Here is an 18115-nt window from a genome sequence, read left to right as displayed (position 1 = left end):
AGGCCCAGAGTTGCAGTCCTCCCTTTATCTCAGAGATTTAATATCGGACTCTGCTATTGTCATGACTTGCTATTGTCATGACTACACACAGTGACTTGCACCTGGCACTTTTAGAAGAAGAATTTCATTTATAAAAGATAGAGTGAGGAAAAGGAATAAAGAAAAAAGTGAGTGAGAATGGGAAAAAAATACTGTTTAATAATAATAATAATAATAATAATAATAATAATAATAATAATAATTTATTATTTAGACACCACCCATCTGGCTGTATTTTTCTTATCCTAATACACATATAACTGTCAATAACCTAATATATTATGGTTACAGCTGGGAAGCCGTGCTGGTCTGCCATAGTCAAAACAAAACAAAAAATTCCTTCCAGTAGAACCTTAGAGACCAACTAAGTTTGTTATTGGTATAGCTTATACCAATAACAAACTCAGTTGGTCTCTAAGGTGCTACTGGAAGGATTTTTTTTGTTTGTTTTGACTAATTTATTATGTGTGAACTCATTCAAAATATCATTATATTTATTCAAAGAAAGTGTGTGTCTGTTCATACATTGCCAATGTTGTCGTGTTTTCAAGCCATTGATTAAGGGGAATTGTATCGCTATTCTTCCAGTTCATCTGTCTCTTGGCCACCATTAGGGCATGTAGAATCCATTTTCTCAGTCCTGTTGCCAGCAGAACTAGTATATAGTTCAAGAGCATCTTAACATTTCCCGCTGTGTCTTGTTTATATAGTCCAGCACTTTCTTCCAAAATTTAGTAAATGTGGGACATCGTCTTCTTCTTTCTTCTTTGGTGATCATTCGTAGCCAAGTAAGATTGTCTTCCATAAACACGGTTTTAACAATGAGTCCGTAAGTGACTGTGGAGGCCAATTCTGGATCCACACATCCTTCCACAGTGGGGACATAGGTTTCTGGGTGGGAGTTGATCATGGTGTGGATTTGCCAAGCGTGCCTTCCTCTTAGCACATTTCTTCCTTGCGTCCTGAGTTTGAGTGTCTTCAAAGCCCATGACACCTTTGGTAAAGGCTGTTCTCCAACTGAAGTGCTCGCAGGCCAGTGTTTCCCAGTTGTCAGTGTTTTTACTACATTTTTTAGATTTGTCTTGAGACAGTCTTTAAACCTCCATTTTTAAGTTTGGAATAGAGTAGTTGCTTTGGAAGACATTCATCAGGCATGTGCACAACATGACTAGTCCAATGAATTTGATGTTGAAGAATCATCGCTTTGACATTGGTGATCTTTGCTTCTTCCAGTACACTGATATTAGTTCTCCTGTCTTCCCAAGCGATGTGTAAAATTTTTCAGAAACACCATTGATGGAATCTTTCAAGCAGCTGGAGATGGCTTTTATAAGTGGCCCATGTTTCACAAGCATATAGTAAGGTTGGTAGTACAATAGCTTTGTAAACAAGCATTTTGGTTTCCCTGTGAATGTCCCAGTCCTCAAACACTCTGCACTTCAATAGGGAGAAAGCCGCACTCACAGAGCTCAGGCAATGCTGGATTTCGGCATCAATGTTGGCGCTTGTGGAAAGATAACTGCCTAGGTAGGAAAAGTGATTGACATTTTCCATTGAGTTGGATTTGTGGTGCTGCAGAGGGGTTGTTTTGTACTTGTTAGTGCAGCACTTTGGTTTTTTGGATGTTGAGTGATACGCCAAGCTTTTTGTAAGCTTCGGCAAATATATTTAGGATAGTTTGGAGGTCATCCTCTGAGCGTGCACACACGACGTTGTCATCAGCATACTGAAGCTCTATGAAAGAAGTCTTTGCTTTCGGCCTGCTCAGATTGAAGAGCTTTCCATCTGTTTGATATATGATTTCTACTACAGTGGGGAGTTTCCCTTTGACAAAGTGTAGGATCATGGCAATGAAAATAATCAATAGAGTTGGGGCAATAACACAACCCTGTTTAACACCTGATCCCACTGTGAATGGTTCACTTTGAGAGCCATTGTTATCTATGATTGTTGCTGTCATATTATCATGGAGTAGAACAGAAACATGAGTGTAGAATTTCACTGCATCTTCTCAAATTTGGAAATTTCTGCATAGGCACAAACTCCCAAAATTATTATTCTTCTGCACGGGCCCTCATAAAAATGTCATTTTTCAGAGTTAATATATCATTTTCAAGAGATATTTTGCACAATGAGTAATTTGAACTGATAATGACTGCAATTTTTTTAAAGTCCAAATCAGATTTGAATGGAAATGGCATGTACTCTACAATTAATTCAATTTTTTGGAAGTCACCAAATCTTTTTTAACTACAGAATAACAGCACCAATTTTGCCCACATACTTCTCTGTTTGAAAAACAAAGTCAGGATTTTTTTTCCAGATGGTCCTGCATATTAGGAAAGTGATCAAAAATTTTGATTGCAAAGTCAGCCGTCATTAGCTTAAATTTTGTTTTGTAGGATGAAACTATGATAATCATCTTGCCAATGCATTTACCTTTACCTTGTAGCTCTAGGTTCATATCACTAAGTTTACCTGTGAAATCAGCAAGGAAAGCCAGATCAAATAACCACTCATCATCTTCTAACTGAGCGTACTCATCTCCCCTCTCCTTCATAAAGGATATTATTTCTTCCTACAAACTACGAAATCTTACCAAAAATTTGTGCCTACTGAGCCACCTTACATCTGTGTGTAAAATTAATTCTAGCTGCCCTTCCTCAAGAGTGAGATTGAAAAGCCGTCTTTGAAGTGCTTTTCCACAAATTGAATTTACAATTTTAAAAGCTATGTCCATGACATGCTTTGTGTTCAGTTTCTTGCTTGCCAAAACTTGCTGGTGAATGATACAGTGGTACGCAAGGAAGTCAGGGAAATCACCATGTTGTCGAAAAAGGGCAATAAATCCATTAACCCGACCTGTCATGGCTTTTGCTTCATCTGTAGTGATGGCAAGAAGCTTGTGTAATGGAACATTAAGCTTGTTTATAAAGAAATAGAAGGAATTAAATATTTCTTCACTGGTGGTTTTCTCTTTTAAAGAAACTATCCCAAGTAGTTCTTCTTTTGTGCTGTAATATTTAAAAACCATACAAATAAAAACTAGTAGCTGAGCTGTGTCACTGATGTCTGTAGATTTGTTTAGCTAGAGTGAGAAAGCAACACAACTGGACACATCTTTCAACAGCTGTTCATCAACATTTTTACACATGTTTTCCAGTCACTGTATGGCTGTGTTTCTTGATAATTGAAGATCTTGGATAGCAGCTATGGTCTCTTTTTAATTTTTAAACCCTTCAAAAAGATGTTCAACTGCTGCAAGAAAACACTCTTTTACAAACTCCCCTTCTGTGAAAAGTTTGCACTTTTTAGCAATCAGGATGAAATGGTTGCATTGTTAGAATGTGAGTTGGATTTTACCAGTAATTGCTGCTGAGAAGCTAATTTTGCTTTGAGTTCTTTGAGCTTAAGTTTACGAATTCCACTTTTGACTGGAAAATCGACATCAAATTTATTACGGTGGAAAGCATTATAATGGGGTTCCAAGTTACCCTTTTTTGGTAAGGACACAGAGGTGTTACAAATTAAACAACAACACTTCTCTTTCACCATCACAAAGAAATACTCAATTTCCCATTCCTCAATTTCCCATTCTAGCTAGCAGGGCAGCAGTTGAAGAAGGAGCAAAAAGGGTTTTCTTGTGTGTGTGTTTCTTTGTGGCTGATTAGCTGTTCTCCCTGTGCAAAGGTCAGAGGGGGCAGGGTTTCTGTTGAGGCAGGTGATTAGCTGTGGGAGGAGCTTATCAGAGCTTGCAGGGCAGCAGCGCGCGCAGTTTGATCCATCTTTTAGATTTAGGGGAGCTAGTCTCAAACATTTGTTGGGGGAGACCTAGGTTTTTTTGTGTGGGGTCAGTTATTTGTCCTGTCTTCACGCTTTTTATGATGGAGGACCGCTGTAGCCACCCCCAACGACACATTCTCAAGATGAAGGGGGAGGGAACAGCTGCAGTCGCCTGTGGTTCCTGCGCAATGTTTGCCATCTTGCCAAAGGTTGCAGGCAGCTTTACCTGCAGCAATTGCATGTTGATTGCCCTCTTAAAAGACAAAGTCCAGCAACTGGAGGAACGTGTAGCTACGCTCCAAAGAATTAGAGATCTGGAGCTCTTCTTGGAAGCAACAGAGCACACCGTCTCCACCAAGGAGGAGACAGGGGACTCCCCTGAGAAGGAGGCTAGTTCATCAACACAGGAGCCAGATATATGGAGAAACGTGACTCAAAGAAGTAGGAGGCCCAGGGTTCGTTCTGATTGTTTAGAAATACACAATCGCTTTGAGGTCCTCTCCCCTAGCATGGAAGACGAAGAGCAGACTCCATTTGAGGATCTCTCCCTCATTTCAGTCGATCAGGTATATGAAGACGAGCAGCAAAGTCAGTCCTCAGGGAATGTGCAGGTGACCTTGGAACGGACAGCTCATGGAAGAACCCCGACCAAACCGAAGAGGAGGCGTGTAGTGGTGATAGGGGATTCCCTACTGAGGGGAACAGAAGCAGTGATCTGTGGGCCTGACAAGATGTCTCGGGAAGTGTGCTGTCTCCCCGGGGCTAAGATCCAAGATGTAACTGAACGACTGCAAGGAATCATAAAACCCACTGACAAATACCCCTTCCTCTTGGTTCATGTGGGAACCAATGACACTGCAAGCAATAGCCTCCAGAAGATCAAAAGAGACTACGAGGCTCTGGGCAGGAAATTGAAGCAATTAAATGCACAAATTGTCATCTCATCTGTCCTCCCAGTTGAACAACGTGGCCCAGGGAGAGAGGGAAAAATAGTGGAAGTGAACAGCTGGCTTCGCAAATGGTGTAAACAGGAACGGTTTGGATTCTTAGATCACGGACTGCAGTTTCTTGAAGATGGACTTCTGGCAAGCGATGGGCTGCACCTCACAACGGTTGGGAGAAATGTTTTTGCCAAAAATCTCAGAAACCTCATCAGGAGGGCTTTAAACTGACTAATGTGGGGGAGGGAGACAGTGCTCCTGAAGGTAGGAGCCTATCAATTGATGAAGATGATCATCCAAATGTCATAGACCAAATGGAGCAAACAGCACGCAGACCTAGTGGTGGGAGGAAAAAATCCTTAAATAAGAGACACGGGGGAATGATTAATGGACTTCAATGTCTGTACACTAATGCGCAAAGCATGGGAAATAAACAAGATGAGCTTGAGCTCTTGGTACAGCAAACTAAATATGACATAATAGGCATCACTGAAACCTGGTGGGATAAGTCCCATGATTGGAATGTAATAATGGGGTGATACAATCTATTTCAGAGAAACAGACCAGACAAGAAAGGAGGAGGAGTGGCGTTATATGTTAGGGATGTGTATACCTGTGAAGAGATCCAAGATTTAGAACCTCAAAGCCAAAGTGAGAGCATTTGGGTCAAAATTAAGGGAGAGAAGAATAACAGTGACCTCATTGTGGGAGTTTACTATAGATCCCCAAGCCAAACGGAGGACATAGATGATGCCTTCCTGGAACAGATGGCCAAGCATGCAAAAGGAAGGGAGATAGTAGTAATGGGGGACTTCAATTACCCAGATATTTGTTGGACGTCAAACTCAGCCAAGAGCATAAGGTCAAACAGATTCCTCACTGGCCTTGCAGACAACTTCATTGTCCAGAAAGTGGGAGAAGCAACAAGAGGAACAGCCATTTTAGATCTGGTCCTAACCAATGTTGATGACCTGGTTAGTGGGGTAGAAGTGGAAGGATCATTAGGCGCGAGTGATCGTGCTCTTCTGAAGTTTACTATACAGCGGAAAGGAGCAGCCAAGCATACTAGGACTCAATTTCTTGACTTTAAGAAAGCCGACTTCATAAAACTTAGGGAAGTGCTGGGTGAGATCCCATGGACAGTAATACTAAAAGGAAAGGGAGTTCATGATGGCTGGGAGTTTGTTAAGAGGGAGATAGTAAAAGCACAACGTCAGGCAATACCAATGAGACGGAAACATGGAAGGTGCCTAAAGAAGCCAGGGTGGCTATCTAAAGAACTTTTAACTGAGTTAAGATTAAAAAAGGATGTGTACAAAAAAATGGAAAAGGGGGGAAACCACCAAAGAGGAATTCAAACAAATAGCCAGCACGTGTAGACACAAAGTCAGAAAAGCTAAAGCACAGAATGAACTCAGGCTTGCTAGAGAGGTTAAAAGCAACAAAAAAGGCTTTTATGGGTATGTTCGTAGCAAAAGGAAGAACAAAGAAACAGTGGGGTCACTCAGAGGAGAAGATGGTGAAATGCAAACAGGGAACACAGAAAGGGCTGAACTCCTCAATGCCTTCTTTGCCTCAGTCTTCTCCGATAAAGAAAACAATGCCCGACCTGAAGAATTTGGAGCAAATGATTCAACAAAGGAAACACAGCCCAGAATAACTAAGGAGATAGTACAAGAATACTTGGCCAGTTTAGATGTATTCAAGTCTCCAGGGCCAGATGAACTGCATCCAAGAGTATTAAAAGAACTGGCAGATGTGATCTCAGAACCACTGGCAGTCATCTTTGAGAATTCCTGGAGAACAGGCGAAGTCCCGGCAGACTGGAGGAGGGCAAATGTTGTCCCTATTTTCAAAAAGGGGAAAAGAGAGGACCCAAATAATTACCGCCCAGTCAGTCTGACATCAATACCAGGGAAGATTCTAGAGCAGATCATTAAGCAAACAGTCTGTGAGCACCTAGAAAGGAATGCTGTGATCACCAATAGTCAGCATGGATTTCTGAAAAATAAGTCATGTCAGACTAACCTGATCTCATTTTTTGACAGAATTACAAGCCTGGTAGATGAAGGGAACGCAGTGGATGTAGCCTACCTTGATTTCAGCAAGGCATTTGACAAGGTGCCCCATGATATTCTTGTAAAGAAGCTGGTAAAATGCGGTCTTGACTATGCTACCACTCAGTGGATTTGTAACGGACTAACTGACCGAACCCAAAGGGTGCTCATCAATGGTTCCTCTTCATCCTGGAGAAGAGTGACTAGTGGGGTGCCACAGGGTTCTGTCTTGGGCCCGGTCTTATTCAACATCTTTATCAACGACTTGGATGATGGACTCAAGGGCATCCTGATCAAATTTGCAGATGACACCAAACTGGGAGGGGTGGCTAACACCCCAGAGGACAGGATCACACTTCAAAATGACCTTGACAGATTAGAGAACTGGGCCAAAACAAACAAGATGAATTTTAACAGGGAGAAATGTAAAGTATTGCACTTGGGCAAAAAAAATGAGAGGCACAAATACAAGATGGGTGACACCTGGCTTGAGAGCAGTACATGTGAAAAGGATCTAGGAGTCTTGGTTGACCACAAACTTGACATGAGCCAACAGTGTGACGCGGCAGCTAAAAAAGGCAATGCAATTCTGGGCTGCATCAATAGGAGTATAGCATCTAGATCAAGGGAAGTAATAGTGCCACTGTATTCTGCTCTGGTCAGACCACACCTGGAGTACTGTGTCCAGTTCTGGGCACCACAATTCAAGAAGGACACTGACAAACTGGAACGTGTCCAGAGGAGGGCAACCAAAATGGTCAAAGGCCTGGAAACGATGTCTTATGAGGAACGGCTAAGGGAGCTGGGCATGTTTAGCCTGGAGAAGAGGAGGTTAAGGGGTGATATGATAGCCATGTTCAAATATATAAAAGGATGTCACATAGAGGAGGGAGAAAGGTTGTTTTCTGGTGCTCCAGAGAAGCGGACACGGAGCAATGGATCCAAACTACAAGAAAGAAGATTCCACCTAAACATTAGGAAGAACTTCCTGACAGTAAGAGCTGTTCGACAGTGGAATTTGCTGCCAAGGAGTGTGGTGGAGTCTCCTACTTTGGAGGTCTTTAAGCAGAGGCTTGACAACCATATGTCAGGAGTGCTCTGATGGTGTTTCCTGCTTGGCAGGGGGTTAGACTCGATGACCCTTGTGGTCTTTTCCAATTCTATGATTCTATGATTCCTTATGAAAATGAGGTTTTGGACTTCTTTGGAGCACTCATTTTTTTTACAATAGGGACTAGACCTTCTGAAAGAATTGATTTAAAAACTAACTCAGCAAGACAGAAGACTGCCTGCTTTCTAAAGTGTGACAACCTTTAAGATACAAATCACCCAGACAAGGAAAACCAACTCAGCTAAGTAGTTTACACAGATCTGAGGAGCCAGTAGATGAAAACAACTGTACCCACACCACACTACCTCCAAAGCAAACCAAAAAGCTAAAAGCAAATGCAGTAGCAAACCTCAGAACTGAACTTAAAACAAAAGCTGTATTCCCCTGCAACCGCACAGCCAAAGCTGCACACAAACCACCTCAAAATCAAACCTTGCTGCAAAACAATGCCACCCCAATGGAGGCTGGGACCTGCCCCACGTAAGGAACCTGGGACCAGCTGAAGCACCAATGGCTCAGGTACCCTGCTTGTTAACTTAAAATGCACAATGATTATTTAAAAAAAAATATTTATTTATTCCTTTTAATTAATTTTCATTTATTATATAAAGCAGTAGCACTGGAAACTTTAGCAAGAGCACGCCCACCTGGAAGGCACAGGAAAATAACAACCCAACCAGCGCCCGGCCCCTGGCCCCACATGGCTTCAGTTTTAAAATGCACCAACAATCAACAAAGACCCCAACAGTGCTGGTATCCAATTCCTGATGTTACGGAAAATTCCGGGTGCGTAGTTGCACAGCCACCCGGCTCGTCGGACTAGGTCCGCGGGTCCTTGCGGAGGAAAAAGAAACTCAGCCGGACACAGGAGCAAAGTACAAAGATCCGAGTTTATTGCGCAACAGGTTCAAAATGGCATTGAACCCCGAGAATGGGGCGACACAAACTTTTAAAAGTTCCCTCCAAGTCCCACAACACAGTGCGCGAAACGTCATGAATACATTATGGGAAGGTTGGGTCTTATGGATTACATCAGGAATACATTACACACGTCATGAATATCTCAGAGAAAGGTGGGGTTACACTAATCTACATTTGAGAGAAGGGAGGGGTGGAATATGCAGGGCGAGGGTCATATACAAATATACATTTCATGAGTACCGGTGGCGGTGGGACAATGGGTTACTGATATGCACCGTCTGCCACCTGGTATTGCCTGGAGGAAGGGCTGGGCAGAACGATCTGACGGGATTAAAGAGTTCCTGTGTACGTGACTTGCCGTCTCGGGGATTATGGAGTCCGGGCAGCATCATGGAGTCCTGGGGAAACTGAGTCGAAGGACACCAAGAGCAAGAGAATTGGAGCTGTGGTTGATTTTATATGAATTTCCAAAGATTTCTATTATCCTTAACCTATTCCGCACTGTTAGGGAAAGCAGAGGCAAGGTGGATACATTGTAACAAGGTTTTTGACAGGCGGATACAGAATGGATACATTGTAACTAGTTTTTGACAGTTTTACGAGGTCAGGAGTTTCGGTTCTATTGTTCTCGCCGTGGGGGGGCCGTCAGCAGCTTGTCAGGGATGAAATGAGGCGTGCAAGAGCTCCCTGAGCTAGCTCCTGCAGGACGAATGCATGGCTGTGATTGGCCAAAGCGCGGCCATAGGAATAAGCGGAGAAGAGAAACACTCGGTCTACTCGTTCTAAGTATGGAGCGCAGATAGACATAGGAAAGGATAGGGAATATATATATTTGAGCTTATTTCGCTCGGGAAAGGGTCTGGGAAAAGTGTGGTGCTTGTGCAACGGTGAAGGGGTTCGAGGGTGGGTGTGCGGTGGCACCCTTGAGGTCATCGCCTCGGACAGTCGAGAAGAAGGGGGGAATAGGCACCCCCCCCTCGGTCCGTATCAGTCCCCCATTCGGAGATAGATTTGCATTAAAGTTCTGTAAGAACTTGCAAATCCTTTCTCCGCACCATTTGAGCACTAAATTTCGGTGATCTCATATTCACCTTCTCCCAAATGTCTCATCTGTACATAGTCTGGGAAAGTGGGAGCATGTCGGGAGCGGGAATAGGCTCGCAGAGGAAAGGAGCTAGTAGAAGCAGAATGTCGGAGGAGAGAGCAGCAAGGGGTAATACAATGCATAGTACAACATAGGATAGAGACACAAAGGAAAACAGTTAAAATGATAAACAACACGACTTTCAATAGTTGTCTGAGCCATCCCAGCTTGGGCAACCATCCCCATAAGTCCACATCGGATAGCCCCTCATGCTGGATGTCGTGGAGCTTCCCTGCTAGTTCATGAATATTATTTAAATGTCCAGTTATATTTAAGGTCTGGTCAGTCACGTATGTACAGCACTCTGTGCCTATTAATGCGCAGGTGCCTCCTTGACTGGACAAGAGGAAGTCTGTCGCGATTCTCGTCTGTAGGCTTAATTGTCTTACCTCAGATAGTTCCGACATGAGAGAGTCTGTGATCTGAGTCGCCTCTTGCATGAACTTAAGGAGGATGTCAGTGAGTCGGAGAATATCCACGTGGTTTGAACCGGCACCGTAGGCGGGGAAGAGCGCTCGGCCCACGGTTTCTCCATTCGCAGCGACGTCTGACAGGTCTGACAGCTCTTTCTGTTCCCTCTTATTTCTTTGTCTTCCGGGGGGTAGGTGTGGAACTATCCTAATTCCAGGAACAATGTAGCCGACGAAGCAGGATCCGGACATGTGTGGGCTCACCCATGTGTATGCGCGATGTCCACATACCCAGAATAAGCCGCTGAGGTAAGACTCCATTCTGCCGGAAGCAAAGGTTTGTAGCAGCATGGAGTCCGTGGCTTGGGGCTTCCAGTCTAAGGGGTGTCCAACGACAACGGCCCAGGCGGTGGTGAGGTTAGGAAAAGTCCGGGGACCCCTTGCGTTGGTGACGGTGACTAGTCCAGTTGATAGGATTTCGAGAGTGGAGGTGCACGTACTGGACCCAATGAATGTTCCTTCTCCGGAGAAGCGGCGGCAAAGGGGTCCCTTTGTAGGGCCTGTGAGGTAGAGGTACTGATGCGTCAAGTTGAGCGCGGTTAGATTCCAGGACGTAACGTTTCCAGAGCGGAATTGTTCTAAGGTCACTGGTACTGGGACAAGTGGGAGGCTCTGCTGGAGGTGACTGGGTGCATGTGCGCAGATCCAGCAGTCTGGGTAGGGTGCTTCCTTCGCCACCTGGCTGAGAAGTTTAATGTAGGAATTTTGCTCCCAGGAAGAAAGGAGGTCCTCTCCCAGGAGCGCAGAGTCTAGGCCGAATTGTCTAGGTGCGGTACCGACTGGGTGAAGTGGGTCGGTGGTATTTAATAGCTGCCGGTCTCTGGCAATTCCGCTGCACCTCAGGGGTCCAGCGTGATCCCAGGAGGGGGGGCGTGAAGGGTGTATGGGATGGTGCCAACCTTCCAGATATTCGACCCCTTTCCACCCACGAGTGACCCCCAGGTTCCATAAGCAGCAGAACCGCCGTAGGCAGAGACCCTGAAGTTGAGGTTTCCGGGTCCCTTGGGTGGAGAGGAGACACTGGAACCCAAAAATCAAGTTTCCAGAGGGGTGGTTGGAGTCCGTGTAAGCGTGAGAGGCCCCTCCTATCTCGACTTCGGTCCAGTTTGGGCTTTGCGTGATCTCCCCACCTTTGTATAGGAGATAAGTCCCGTTATGGCACGTCAGGCGGTAGGAAGAATGGTCCAGAGTGAGGGCAGCAGAGCCAATGCGGCGTAGGTCCCTGTTTCTGATGAACAGTTCCCAGTATTCGTCATTGGTGAGTCGGGGTACTAGAGAATGGCGCAGTAGGGTCCGAGACTCAGGAAGGCAAAAGTCAAAGTCCCCCATTCGGTCAGGGTTAGACCTTCCCCCTGTCTCGACCTCGTGATAGTCCAAGAAGTGATAGTCCGTTTGCAATCCCGTACAGTGGTCTGATGAGGTAGACATGGTCCTGGATAGAGCTGCGAGAAGAAGGGCGGTGCAGGCAAAACCCATGGCAGGCGTGCGTGTGGGGAGAGAGATAGCTTGCAAGTGGTCAGACGAAGGCATCAGGTGAACTGTCAAAAAAAAAAATGCGGCTGTCAACGGAACTGTCAGGTGGAGTGGTGGCGTAGAGAACTGTCAAACGGAGCTGTCAGATGAAGCGGGATGAAGCGGTGACGTAGAGAGCTGTCAAGCGGAGCTGTCAGATGAAGCAGGGGGGAGCGGTGACGTAGAGAGCTGTCAAGCGGAGCTGTCAGATGAAGCAGGGTGAAGCGGTGACGTAGAGAGCTGTCAGGCGGAGCTGTCAGATGAAGCAGGGTGAAGCGGTGACGTAGAGAGCTGTCAAATGAGCTGTCAGATGAAGCAGGGTGAAGCGGTGACGTAGAGAGCTGTCAAATGAGCTGTCAAACGCGTTTGAGACGTAGTTTGAGAGTGTCGGTGTCAGGGACGATCTCGGATGTCCAGTTGGATGTCGTGATGTCTGGTCCGGTCTGTTGGGCCCGATCTTGGCCCCGATCTGCGGGTCCGGTCTGTTGAGCCCGATCTTGGCCCCGATCTGCGGGTCCGGTCTGTTGAGCCCGATCTTGGCCCCGATCTGCGGGTCCGGTCTGTTGAGCCCGATCTTGGCCCCGATCTGCGGGTCCGGTCTGTTCCTCGTCGTCGTCGATGTACGAGGTCGGTGGTGTGGGAGGGGTCGAGAAGGTGAAGTCCTCGCCGGGGCTTTCTTCCGTCTCCTGAGGGGGTGGCGCAGCCTTACACCTCATGTGATGGATCCACGAATTCTTCTCCCCTACCTTTACAGCGGTTGGTGATGTGAGTAGGATTTGGTAGGGGCCCTCCCAGGCGGGTTGAAGGGGTTCCTTTTGATAAACCTTGACGAGAATCCAGTCGCCGGGATTGAAGGGGTGGGCTTGCACGTCAATGGGCAGGTTCTGTCCCTCGATGGCCGCGTACTGGTGGAGGCGCTGTAGTTGTGTCTGGAGCTGAATAACATAGTTAGTAAGTTCTGCTTCTCCTAGTTCGAGCTCCGAAAGGGGAAATAGAGTATTATAGACGGGAGGGGGCCTCCCGAATAGGAGTTCGTACGGAGATAGTTTCAAGGGTCCCGTGGGGGCGCTTCGTATATTGTGGAGAACTAATGGGAGTGCATTTACCCACTTTAGCCCAGTAAGTCTACAGAGTTTTCCAAGTTGTGTTTTAATTTCTTGGTTCATGCGCTCTACTTTGCCAGAAGATTGTGGGTGATAGGGTGTATGGAGATCCCATTTTATTTGTAGAGCCTTTGTGACCGATTGCACTATTTGAGCCGTGAAATGGGTTCCTCTGTCGCTGTCTAGGCGGCGGGGAATTCCAAACCGGGGAATGATGTCCTGCAGGAGGGCTCTGGCTACTACTGAGGCGGTTGGTTTTCTACAGGGAAATCCTTCTACCCAGGAAGAGAGTTTATCTATTATAATGAGGGCGTGTTTAAAGCCTTGGCAGGGAGGTAGGTCGATAAAATCCAGTTGTAGGCTTTCGAAGGGGACGAATGCCCATAGTCTGGCGCCCGGAGGTGCTCTGGGTTGTCTTTTGGGGTTGTAGGAGTTGCAGGTAATACAGTTCTTAGAGGCTGTTGTGGCTGCGATTGCCAAGCCCGGTGCGTACCAAGATCTCTTAACATGTTCTATCAGTCTCCCTTTTCCCCAATGCGTTTGTTGGTGGAGAACCCTCACCAATTTTGAAACCCATGTTTTTGGAAGAACGGGTCTGCCATCGGGGAGGACCCAAACGTCATTTTGTTGGACTGCACCCACTGAACGCCAGAGAGTCTTTTCTTCCTCGGGGGCTTCTTTGTAAATCTGTGTGGGATCTACATTAAATGGGACCTGTAGGGCTTGAAACTCTGATTCTTGGTTGGGGGGGCGGAGTGCGGCTGCTTGAGCCGCGTGGTCAGCCCGTCGGTTGCCTCTCGAAACTGGGTCCCTTCCCCGGGTATGTGCTTTACAATGCACAACTGCGATCGCACTGGGCATGTGGATAGCGGTCAATAGTCTCTCCACTAGGGCGGCGTGTGAAATTTTGGAGCCCGCAGCTGTTAAGAAGCCCCTTTGTAGCCAGATTTGACCAGTGGTGTGGACCAAGCCGAAACAATATTTACTATCCGTGTAGATGGTAGCCCGCTTACCCTCGCTGAGTTCGCAGGCGCGTATGAGCGCTATTAGTTCTGCCGCTTGGGCGCTATATTGTGGGTTGATGGGGTTAGATTCTAACACTTCAAATTCCGAAACCACGGCATATCCTGTTTTCTTCTCCCCTTCTACGACCTTGGAGCTGCCATCTGTGTATAGTACAAGGTCCGGGTTTTCTAAAGGTATGTGATCCAGGTCTTCCCTGGGTTTCTCGGCTTGGCGAACTATTGTGGCACAGTCATGATGTGGGGTGCCATCATCCGGGAGGGGTAATAAGGTGGCTGGGTTTAGGGAATTTACTCGCTTGATTGTGACGTTCGACGGGGTCAATAGGAGGGCTTCATAGCGGTTGAGGCGGGAATTTGAGAAGTGATGGCATCCCCTTAGGGTAAGGAGGGTTGAGACAGAGTGAGGCACATGAATGGTAATCTCATGTCCTAAAACCGTTTCTTGAGCCTTTTCGAGGAGGATTGCGGCGGCGGCGATGGCTCTCAGGCAACTGACTGCCCCTTTCGCGGTGTTATCCAATTGCAAACTATAATAGGCCACTGGCCTTTCTTGGTCTCGGAATGGTTGGGTTAGGACACCGGAGGCTACCCCCATTTGCTCGTGGATGAACAGGTTAAAGGGGATGCGATAATCAGGTAATCCTAGTGCAGGGGCAGATCTCAATTCCCGTTTTAGTCTTTCAAAGGACTTATAGGCTTCTTCTTCCCAGACCAAGGTGTCTGGGTGGTCTTGGCGGGTCATGAAAGTTAAGGGCTTTGTGATTTCGCTGTAGCCGGCAATCCATGCTCGGCAAAAGCCTGCCATCCCAAGGAAGCCGCGTAACTGTCGCTTAGTCTTTGGGAGGGGAATTTTTGTGACGGCTTCTATCCTGTCAGTGGCTAAACTCCGGGTACCTACTCCTAGGATGTGCCCGAGGTACTTCACTTCCTGTTTGCAATATTGAAGCTTTTTAGGGGATACTTTGTGTCCTTTCTTCGCTAATTCAGACAGGAGGTGTTTTGTGTCAACTTTACATGCCTCCTCACTAGTGGAACACAATAAGAGGTCGTCTACGTAGAGAAGGAGGGCGGAGTTAGCAGGTAAACGTATGTCCTCTAAATCTTGATGTAGCACTGCGGAGAAAATTGCGGGCGACTCCACATAACCTTGGGGCAGTCTTGTCCACGTTAACTGACTGGGTCCCCAGGTGAAGGCAAAGAGGAATTGGCTGGCAGGGTCTAGGGGTATACTAAAGAAGGCGGAGCATAAGTCCGCGGCGGAATACCACGTTGTCTCCGCTGGAATGGCATTTAAAAGAGAGTTTGGGTTGCCCACCACAGGGTGGCGGGGTATGACGAACTGGTTCACTAGTCTTAGGTCTTGGACGAAACGATATCGGACAGGGGCTCCTTCCACTGAGGGTTTTTTTACTGGGAGTACTGGGGTATTACAAGGCGAAGCGCATGGGACTAGGATCCCCTTTTCGAGGAAATCTTCGATCATTGGGGTTAATCCTTCGATGGCCTCTTTGGGCAAGGGGTATTGTTTGGTGCAAGGGAAGGGCAGGTCGGTCCGGTAAGTAATTTTAACTGGGGTGGCCGAGATTAAAAGTCCCACCGAAGTTGATTCAGTGCCCCACAGAGAGGTGGGCAATTCCCTTTCTAATTCTGGGGGAAGTTCGGGAAACTGTTGGTCTGATTTCGCTTCCTGTATGATGCCCTGGAAAGCGGTGACGGAGTCCTCGGGCATGTAGAGGTAGATGCCCTCCGCGGAACACTTTATGGTGGCATTAAGTTTGCAAAGGAGGTCCCTGCCGAGGAGGTTCACTGGGCTGCTGGTTAGGAGAAAGGTATGTTCCGCTAGTAGGGGTCCGAGGGTAACCTTGGCTGGTTGTGAGAGTGGGCACGTGCGGGGTATCCCATCCAGTCCCATTACCTTTTTTGTTACTGTCCCTGGTAGTAGATGGCTGTCGGTTAAGGTGGAATATGTAGCCCCCGTGTCTAGTAGGCACTGGTAGGGATGACCATCAATCTCTATAGTGCAAACAGGATCTTCAGATGACAACGTTAACATGGGACAAATGGTTTGGGTAGGGCTGGGATCCCCTTTTGGTTGTCAGTAGTTAACTTGATCGTCAGGTGGTGGCTGGTTTGGGGGGTGTAGGGGAGGAGCGGTGGCATCTGCCCACGGGTGGGTAGGAGTATTCATGGTCGGCATTAGAGTTCGTGGGCCCGGTTGAGGTCGTTGAGGCTGGGGTGTTGGGTTCGAGGATATTTGCGGAGGATAGGCTGTCGGTTGGTGAACTGCGTATCCCTGAGTTAGAGTGCGTTGTGAGGGGAAAGGGGGTTGGTTTGCTCGAGCAGGGAATGGTTTCTGATCCTGTCCTCCGTAGGATGGTGTGTTAAGATAGGGGCAGAACCTTTTTATGTGTCCCTCCTGCCCGCAGTAGTAGCACCCTCCGTTGGTCGGTCCCCATTGCCTGTAGGGATTGGGCGGTCCTCCTCCCCGAACCCCCTTCCCTCGGTGGAAGCCTCTATTTCGGTTAGGGTCTTGGGTAGCTTCCATACTTAAAGCCAAGATCTGTTCTGTCTCTGTTTTTGTTTCTTTCCGTTTTCTCTCGTCTCTGGAGTTATAAACGGATTTGGCGATGGATAAGATCTCACTAATGCTTTTCCCATCGTAACCAATCTGTAGATTCAGGGCCTTCCTAATGTCCGGGCAGGCTTGGTCCTTGAAGAAACCCTTGACTATCACCTCATGTTGGGAATTTTCAGGGTCTATTCCCCCCCAAGTTTTGATGGCGGAGACCAGCCTGGTATAATAATCAGACGGGTGTTCGTTCGGCCCCTGCATTACTGTTTGGACCTTGGTCCAGTTAACGGTGCGCTGTCCGGCCGCCTTTACACCATCCAAGATGGCTTTCTTAAACAGGTTCAAGCACCAGATCCCATCCGTGGTGTTGTAGTCCCATGTGGGTTCCACCCGGAGGCACTGCGCTGAGAGAGCCTCCACATCTTGGGGTCGTCCCCTCTGGTAATCTGGCGATTCCATTGCTTCCCCAGCCTTGGCTATAATGTCTGCTTTTTCTGCCTCGTTGAATAGGGCATTCAATAGGACGTGGACATCTGGCCAAGTGGGGTTGTGGGTAGAGAAGATGGCACTAATCTGTCGGTGGCATTTATCGGGGTCGTCCCTTAGGGAGGGCATCTGGTTTGACCAAGTTACGAGGTCAGAGGTGTAGAAGGGGTGGTGTGTATAAACCATTCTCGGCGGTCCATCAGGTCGGAGAGGTGGTATTGGTAAGGCCCTTAAAGGCATTTGGACCGCGGTAGAGGTTACGGTTGAACTCACTTGGTCAGAAGTCCCTGGGGCCTCCGCATTCTGACCTAGGGTTTGTGCTGTGGGCTCATGAGGCGCTGAGGGGATAGATTTCTTTTTAGTTTGGATGGGGTCCTCTATAGAGTTGCGGGATATTGGATGGTGGGTTTTTATCTTAGCTTGACTGGGGTCCCGCTGGTCCTTTCTAGCCTGAAGTCTCGTAACTCTTTTATTTTCGTTCTCTTGTGCCCCTTCATCCCCTGTTTCTTCGTCACTACTCGAACTGTCGCTGTCGCTAGGGGCAGGTGGTGTTGGTCTCCCGTAGTAGAAGGGAACCAGGGCTTGCTGCGCATCGTCATCTGCGATGTGTCCCTCATATGGGGGGGGGCATGGGCTGTCGTCCCGGGTTCATTATAGGTAATTGGTACGAGGCTGTACCTTCTGAAGCTTGGAGCAACCCCCTTACGGTCTTAAAGGTAGCCCAATATTCTAATTGGCGGGGTTTTTCTTCCATTAAGTAATTTTTTAAGTGGTTCATACGTTCTTCATTAAAGGAGCCTCCCGGCGGCCAGCGTAGTTCTGGCTTGGAGGAGGAGGTGCTAGCGGGCCAGATCTCCGTGCAGAGGTCCTCTAGTTTTCGTTGAGACAATAGTTTGTGGCCAGGGATGGACTTCCAATACATGATGACAAATTGGAGAGGGGAGTCAGGGT

The 18115-nt window shown here is 47.2% G+C and overlaps 1 protein-coding gene across 2 annotated transcripts in view; it reads right to left on the bottom strand.

The window, feature by feature from the left end:
* Window positions 1-18115, bottom strand: part of LOC309519522 (outer mitochondrial transmembrane helix translocase-like) — a gene marked incomplete at its 5' end in the record, with an annotated part of 69451 nt that overhangs the window by 47177 nt on the left and 4159 nt on the right. The window lies entirely within an intron of this gene.

This window comes from Podarcis vaucheri, assembly GCF_965113315.1.
Source record: "Podarcis vaucheri genome assembly, chromosome: 15".
Taxonomy (NCBI): Eukaryota; Metazoa; Chordata; class Lepidosauria; order Squamata; family Lacertidae; genus Podarcis; species Podarcis vaucheri.
Note: the sequence above shows the minus strand (reverse complement) of the source record. Positions and strands in the feature narration are given on the sequence as shown.